Source organism: Oenanthe melanoleuca, chromosome 26, assembly GCF_029582105.1.
Source record: "Oenanthe melanoleuca isolate GR-GAL-2019-014 chromosome 26, OMel1.0, whole genome shotgun sequence".
Lineage (NCBI taxonomy): Eukaryota > Metazoa > Chordata > Aves > Passeriformes > Muscicapidae > Oenanthe > Oenanthe melanoleuca.
The window spans coordinates 210,796-218,983 of NC_079359.1; positions in this window are offsets into that span (position 1 = coordinate 210,796).

Genomic DNA, 8,188 nt, shown 5'->3' on the forward strand with positions numbered 1-8,188 from the left:
GGTTTTGGGAACCCTGTGGAACAGGGAACAGGGGATCAGGAGCCCCATGACACACGGAGCAGGGGATGCTGAATGGGTCAGGAGAGCCAGTGCTAGATCACAGACCGAATGCTCCTGCAAATGTCAACAAAACCATACACATTTCTACCTATTTGACCCATTAACTAACTGCAAAATTTCTCAGTAATCCCTAGCAGATGAGCATCAGAGCAGACCTAAGGTCCAGGCTAATCCCTTTATTATGAAGCAATGCCATGGAAATCAAATACCAGCAGTAAATCGGGAGATTAACAAGCTGGGAAATGCACAAATTAAATTTCATCCTCCCTCTCTGCTCTGCCCCAGCCAATGGCTCTTTTTTTGCTGTGGCCACTGCAGCTGCCCCAGCAGGAAAGCAAGGCTGGATATCCCTTTATAAAAATGAGCTTCTATTTAATCCCTGATCCAGGTAAAAAGCAGAGTCTGCCCAGGATGAGCCCAGGTCTGTGCAGCCCCTCATGTCCATATGCCCTTTTCCTGGGAAGAGGAGAGCATCATTCTATGTTTCTGTGATTCTATGATTCTATGATTCTGTGCTTCTATGATTCCATGATTCCATGATTCTATGGTTCTATGATTCCATGATTCCATGATTCTATGATCTGGTTTTGCCAAGCATGCAGGGATCCAGATGTGGAGGAGGACAGGAAAGACAGATGGTGCTTGGGACTCCTGACTTTTCCTGGATGGGAGTCAGGCATGGGGTTTTGGCTGCAGCAAGATGGGACATGGGCACTGCTCCATGGGCAGTGCCACCTCTGCAGCTGTCCCCAGGCTGTACCAAGTCACCTGCCTCAGTGTGGCACAGATAGACTGATCCTGGACAGAAGAAAATACGCAGCAGCAGAATCATGGAACCCTGGAATGATTTGGATTGTGAGGAACCTTAAAGACAGAGACACCTTCTACCAGACCAGATTGCTTCAAGGGCAGTCCAACATGGCCTAGAACAATTCCAGGAGTGGGGGAGTGTTGGGGGTTGAGTGTTTTTCTATTACTGTGTCAATTTAAAGAATTTTTCCCATTATCATGCCAATGGAGCTGGCCAGTTTACACACAGGGTCTTTGACGACTCTGGACAAAAGGGGTAGGTGGGATCGGCTTGGAGAGGGGCACTCGTGCTTCCGAAGGGGACTCGTGTTTCCAGCGAGCTCGGAGGAGGATCCCCTGGTCTTGGAGCACGCGGCCGAAGGCAGGAGAGCCAGACCCTCTGCAATCACCTGCCCTGCTACAGCCTCCAGCCTCTGCGGACACAGCTGAGCGCCAGAACCCAAACGGTGAGCGAGGAGCTGCCCGCTCCAGCCGCTCCCCCCTGAGACCGGCGCGGCCGCGGCCGCCCCTTCCCGCCTCTGCTCCCGCCGAGAGAGAGCGTGCTCACAGCTAAAGAAAGGACTGGAACCGAGTTATCTGTTCTGTTTTGTTGGTAATTTTAACAACTGCTGTTGTTTCTGCTGGTACAGTTAGATATATTAGTAAAAGAGCTGTTATTCCTACCCCCTTATCTCTGCCTCAGAGTCCTTGACTCAAATGTTTATAATACTTGTTGGGGGGAGTGGAATTCAGGTCTCTGTTTCAAAGGAAAACTTCTGCCTTTATTGGCAGACACCTGTCCTTCAAAACAGGACAGATTTCGGCGCCCATTTTGGGGCCCGAGGACATTAAGAGGAGAGTCAAGACAGGAGTAACAGCTCTCTTAAGTGGCAACATGCTGTCCGGTTTGATCTGGTTTGGGCTCCATGTGGCCACAGATACCTCTCTCCCATTTGTAAGCCCTTTTTTGAATATGGGCCCTCTCACCAAAGTTACTGTAGCTATTATCCGATTCGTGTGGTCGATTGATTATTTCAGTAATTCATGGTTTTTTAATTTTCTCTGGGAAGTGGCCACATGGATCCAGAGCTATCGTACTCTAACTGCGTGTTTCTGGGGTTATTTCAATAATGGTACTTACTGTGAGGTAATGAATGCAAGGGAAATTTTCTCCCAACCCATCACCCAGTTTTTTGAGGCTACCCCACCAGTTTTCAAGGATTTCAGATTTGTTTTAATTGCTAGTGTTATTATACAGTGGCTGGCGTTCCTGATAGGCCTGCTCTACTTAGCATTCAGAAACAAGGGAATATTGGCTTGGATAACAACCCTGATACCTACCCCAGGGACTAGGGATGTTGCCCCAGAGTCTGCCCTTGCCCCAGGGACCAGGGATGTTACTCCAGAACATGACCCTGCCCAAGGGATCAGGGATGTTGCCCCAGAACATGACTCTGCTCCGGGGACTAGGGATGCTGCCCCAGAGCCTGATGCTGCCCCACAGCCCACCGCAGAAATGAAGCAGAGTGGGTGGGGGCTCTAGTGAAGGATATTGGCCAGGTGTTGAAAGAGCAAAGTCAAAGGACCTGCCCGAGAGATCCAGTTCCTGGGAGTGAAGTGGCAAGATGGATGGCGCCAGATCCCCACTGAGGTCATCAATAAGATCACTGCAATGTCTCCATCAACAAGCAAGAAGGAAACACAAGCTTTCCTAGGTGCCATAGGCTTTTGGAAGATGCACATCCCTGAGTACAGCCAGATTGTGAGCCCTCTCTACCTGGTCACCCGCAAGAAGAACGATTTCCACTGGGGCCCTGAGCAGCAGCAAGCCCTTACCCAGATCAAGCAGGAGATCGCTCATGCAGTGGCCCTTGGTCCAGTCAGGATGGGACCAGAGGTAAAGAATGTGCTTTACTCTGCAGCTGGGAACCATGGTCTGTCCCGGAGCCTTTGGCAGAAGGTGCCTGGTGAGACCCGAGGCCGACCCCTGGGATTCTGGAGCCGAAGTTACAAAGGGTCTGAAGCCAATTACACTCCCACAGAGAAGGAAATCCTGGCTACCTATGAAGGAGTTCAAGCTGCCTCAGAGGTGATTGGCACGGAAGCACATCTTCTCCTGGCACCCTGACTGCCAGTGCTGGGATGTTCAAAGGAAAGGTTCCCTCTACCCACCATGCCACTGATGCCACATGGAGCAAGTGGATTGCCCTCATCACGCAGCGTGCCCGTATTGGCAACCCGAATCGCCCTGGGATTTTGGAGATAATTATCAACTGGCCAGAAGGTGAAGATTTTGGTCTCACTGACGAAGAGGAGCAGAAGCAAGTGACCGGGCTGAAGAAGCCCCACCATACAACCAACTGCCAGCAGATGAAAAATGCTACGCCCTTTTCACCGATGGTTCCAGCCCCATTGTGGGAATGAACCGGAAGTGGAAAGCAGCCGTATGGAGCCCCACACGACTGGTTGCACAAGCTATCGAAGGAGAAGGTGGATCAAGTCAACTTGCTGAGCTCAAAGCTGTTCAGCTGGCCTTGGACATTGCTGAGAGAGAGAAATGGCCAAAGCTCTGCCTTTACACTGACTCCTGGATGGTAGCCAATGCTCTGTGGGGGCGGCTGGAGAGGTAGAAAAAGGCTGACTGGCAACGTAGAGGAAAACCCATCTGGGCTGCTGATGAGTGGAAAGACATTGCCACTCTGGTAGAGAAACTACCCGTGAAAGTCCGTCATGTGGATGCCCATGTTCCCAAGAGTCGGGCTAATGAAGAACACCGGCATAACGAGCAGGTAGATCAGGCTGCACAGATAGAGGTCTCAAAGATAGACAGATTGGGAGCACAAGGGAGAATTGTTCCTGGCTCGATGGGCCCAAGATGCCTCAGGTCATCAGGGCAGAGATGCCACCTATAAGTGGGCACGACACCGAGGGGTGGATCTAACCATGGACAGTATCTCTCAGGTTATCCACGACTGTGACACATGCGCTGCCATCAAGCAAGCCAAGTGGGTGAAGCCCCTCTGGTATGGGGGGTGATGGTCCAAGTATAAGTACGTAGAGGCCTGGCAGATTGACTACATCACACTGCCTCAGACCCGCCAAGGCAAGCGCTATGTGCTGACCATGGTGGAAGCCACCACCGGGTGGCTGGAGACCTACCCTGTGCCTCATGCCACTGCTCGGAACACCATCCTGGGCCTGGAAAAGCAAGTCCTCTGGAGGCATGGTACCCGTGAGAGAATTGAGTCAGACAATGGGACTCGTTTCAAAAATAGCCTTATAAGCACCTGGGCTAGAGAACATGGCATTGAGTGGGTGTATCATATTCCCTACCATGCACCAGCAGCTGGGAAAGTCGAACGGTGCAATAGCCTGCTTAAAACCACCTTAAAGGCACTTGGTGGAGGGACTTTCAAAAACTGGGAGACCAATCTACCAAAGGCCACATGGTTAGTGAATACCCGAGGTTCCACTAACCGAGCAGGCCCTGCCCAATCTGAGCCCCTGGGAACACCAGATGGAGATAAGGTCCCTGTGGTACACCTGAGAGGCATGTTAGGAAAAACTGTTTGGATGAACTCTCCCTCCGGCAAAGACAATCCTGTTCGTGGGGTGGTTTTCGCTCAAGGACCAGGTTGCACTTGGTGGGTGCAAAGGGATGCAAAAGGATGGAAAGACCCGACGCATACCAAAAGGAGACCTTGTTCTAGGGTGAACTATCTACGATACTGTGCCTGTAACTACATGTATGTATATGATTTAAAAGTTTTAATTTGCTGTAGCATGTTGGCATGGGAAAAATTCAGGGTGGATAATGTTGGGGGTTGAGTGTTTTTCTATTACTGTGTCAATTTAAAGAATTTTTCCCATTATCATGCCAATGGAGCTGGCCAGGTTACACACAGGGTCTTTGATGACTCTGGACAAAAGGGGTAGGTGGGATCGGCTTTGAGAGGGGCACTCGTGCTTCTGGAGGGGTCTCGTGTTTCCAGCAAGCTCGGAGGAGGATCCCCTGGTCTTGGAGCCACGCGGCCGAAGGCAGGAGAGCCAGACCCTCTGCGATCACCTGCCCTGCATCTGCCCTGCTACAGCCTCCAGCCTCTGCGGACACAGCTGACCACCTGTGTTGGTTTCACGTGCTTGGGGGGAGGGGTGGATTCACCTCAGAGCAGGCTCTATGAAGTTGGGAAGTGGGAGGGGCTTTCCCCTCTCTGGGAGCTTCCCCTGTGGGCTGCTGACACCAATCAGAGAGCTGATTTGGTGATGGACAGCTCGGGAAACTAATGAAAAGTTATTTCGTTTTCACAAATCACAGTGGATCAGGTTTGCTGGCTCTCTTTCGGCTTCCGGTCTCCGGGGATGGTGGTCCCCAGCTGGGGGCTCTGGCCCCGGCTCTGGGCTCGGCCTGGAGTCCGGCCCGGTGCCCCGGCTTTGTGGGGGGGCAGGCCTGGCTCGGCACCCCGGCTCTGCTGGGGGCCCGGCTTGGGACCCCGGCCCTGGCTTGGTGGGGGGCCCGGCCCGGCCGCATGGTCCCGGCCCCCCCTTCTTGACTGCATGGCTCCACACGGCCCGGAGCTCCCCTCTCTACGTGGCATGGCCAAGCAGGGGGAATCGGGGAGCCAGCAAAGGCTTTCCCTTCCCCCACTTCCTCTCTTCGCTCTGAGAGAGAAGGCCTCCAGCTTCCCATGCTGTTTTTTCATGATCTGGATACAATTGTAACTTCTTTATGCCTGGATAAGATCCTCGATTTTTCTAAATTTTCCTGAATGAGAAGAAATAAAGCCTGGAGACTTCAGAAGTCAGCGCAATGTAGATAAAGTTCCTAGTGGGAAGAGATTGAAAAGGTGCAAACTGATAAGTAGCTGAAAACCTTTTTTGTGGGCTAAGGGGATTGTGACTTCACTAAAATTCCTTTAAACTGTGAAATATACTTAGGGAGGTTTGGGGTGCTTGAGAAGAAGACTTTTTTGCCTTGGAGATTTGGAGCTCTCTCTGTTCTGGAACTGGAATAAGGACAGAGACATTTGATAGTGAAGGAGATGAAGAGAATCTTATTTTTCAGCAGCCTGCCTTTAAAAAGTAATACCCCATGTGTGTAACATAACCCATTGCACAGCTCTGGAAGGACTGTGACAATTTGGAGGAATATCTGCAATATTTTCCCAGGCGGATGTGGATTGTGAAGGTGAAGATGCCCCCTAAGCCATCACTAAAAAGGGACTTTTCTCTCTTAAGTAAACTGAACTGATTATTTGAATGCATCACTGACTAAAGTGCTCTCTGTATGTTTGTTGGTAAGAAATGTTAAATGAAGGGAAGGAGGGAACAATCTAGGGATCTTATTCTGAATTTTTTCTTGTGTTATTAATAAATCTCTTCTCATACCTTTCTAAGTTTTAAGCCTGCCTTGTCCCTACTCCTGGGTCCCATCTCTAAAAAAAATTAAATATATTAAGGTTGGCAAACCCAAGTCACACCGTAACACTACCAGAACCCAAATGGTGAGCGAGGAGCTACCCGCTCCAGCCTGCTCCCACCCGAGACCTGTGCGGCCGCTCCCGTCCCCTCCCACCTCTGCTCCCACCGAGAGAGAATGTGCCCACAGCTAAAGAAAGGACTGGAACCAAGTTATCTGTTCTGTTTTGTTAGTAATTTTAACAACTGCTGTTGTTTCTGCTGGTACAGTTAGATATATTAGTAAAAGAGCTGTTATTCCTACCCCCTTATCTCTGCCTCAGAGTCCTTGATTCAAATGTTTATAATACTTGTTGGGGGGAGTGGAATTCAGGTCTCTGTTTCAAAGGAAAACTTCTGCCTTTATTGGCAGACACCTGTCCTTCAAACCAGGACAGGGAGCCACAGCTCTGGGCAGCCTGTGCCAGTGTCTCACACCCCATTAAACAGAGGCTGCTCCAGAGCCAGGTGGATCCAGGAGTTGTGCATAGAGGGCTGTGCCACAGCCTCTGGGCAGGGCTGGGGTGTCCCAGGCAGGCGGCAGCAACGGCAGCATCCCTCATCCACAGCAGGGATATGGTGGGGCTCTTGGGGATGTCCGGTCCTCAATGATCTTCCTGGGTCCCTCCAGCTGAGGGATTCTGTCATTCTGTGATCCCCAGGGATTCCCAGGGATGCTCCTGGTCTGTCAGGAGCCAGGCTGCCTGCAAGAGAGCCTGCTCTGCCCTGACCCAGCACCCTGATTTCTGCCCTCGCTGCCTTTGCTGCACAGCAGCATCTGAATGAATATTTTACTCATTCCCTTAAGAGCATCTCCACAAATGCACTTTTGAATAAAACATGAGGATGCATTTTTGGAAGAGCCATCTAATGCTTCAAACAGCCCCATCACAATGTATTAACCAGAGAAAAAACTGTGCTCTTGTATTTTTATCTTGGTGATTCTAATGGGGTCCCATGGCACACAGAGCAATGGGGAAGGTGCCCTATGGCCACATGAGACCACACCCTGGCACTGGGGCTGTGGCTGCCATTGGCTTCTGCCCTGAGTGCTGGAGGGATGGGGCAGCATGTCTGGGTGCTCAAGCCATTTGCTTCACATCCCCAAAACAGGCATATATCTACTTACAAACGAGCCAGAGAGGAGAAAAAAAAAAGAAAGAAAAAAAAAATAAAAAAAATAAAAAAAAATAAAAAAAAAAAAAAAAGAAAAAAAGAAAAAAAATAGCGTTTCTTAGTGAAAGGTATTGGCAAAGTAGGAAAAAACCTGACCCACATGCTCATGTCCAAACACATGAGTGCCAGAACAGCCACATGCACCTGCCACCTCTGTGAATCCTGCACGAGACAGATTCTGCTTCCCATCATTTAAGCCAATTCCAGGTTTCTCCATTCCTGACCACAGCACGGGAGATATACAGGGATGTTTTTGCATAGCTGAGGTGATTCTAACAAAAATCCTTCCACTTCTGGAAAATACAACTCTTTTCCTGTTTGAATTCACTGAAAATCAGCAATAATGCAAATGGGCGGAGAGCAGCAACAGGGCAATGGCAGGAGGATGCAGGGGGCAAAGGTTGTAGGGAATGGGAGCCAATTAAGCCTGAGAATAGGAAATTTAGCACAGTTAAGAAAATGTTCCTCCAGCCCTAAACTGGACCTCAGGTCGTCAGTGCAAGAGGCCACAGACAGGAGGTTCCCTGTGAGATGCTATAGGAGCAAAAGTCAGAAGTTAGAGCAGTTAGAGCAGCAAAGCACCAGGAAAAAGGGCCAGCTGTTGGGGCAGAGGACAGGCCAGATGTGGCCTGAATGCACCACGGCTGGGTGAAGGACAGGGCACCAAAGATGTGACCCTTGGAAGCATCACCTGCTCCTGCAGGGACAG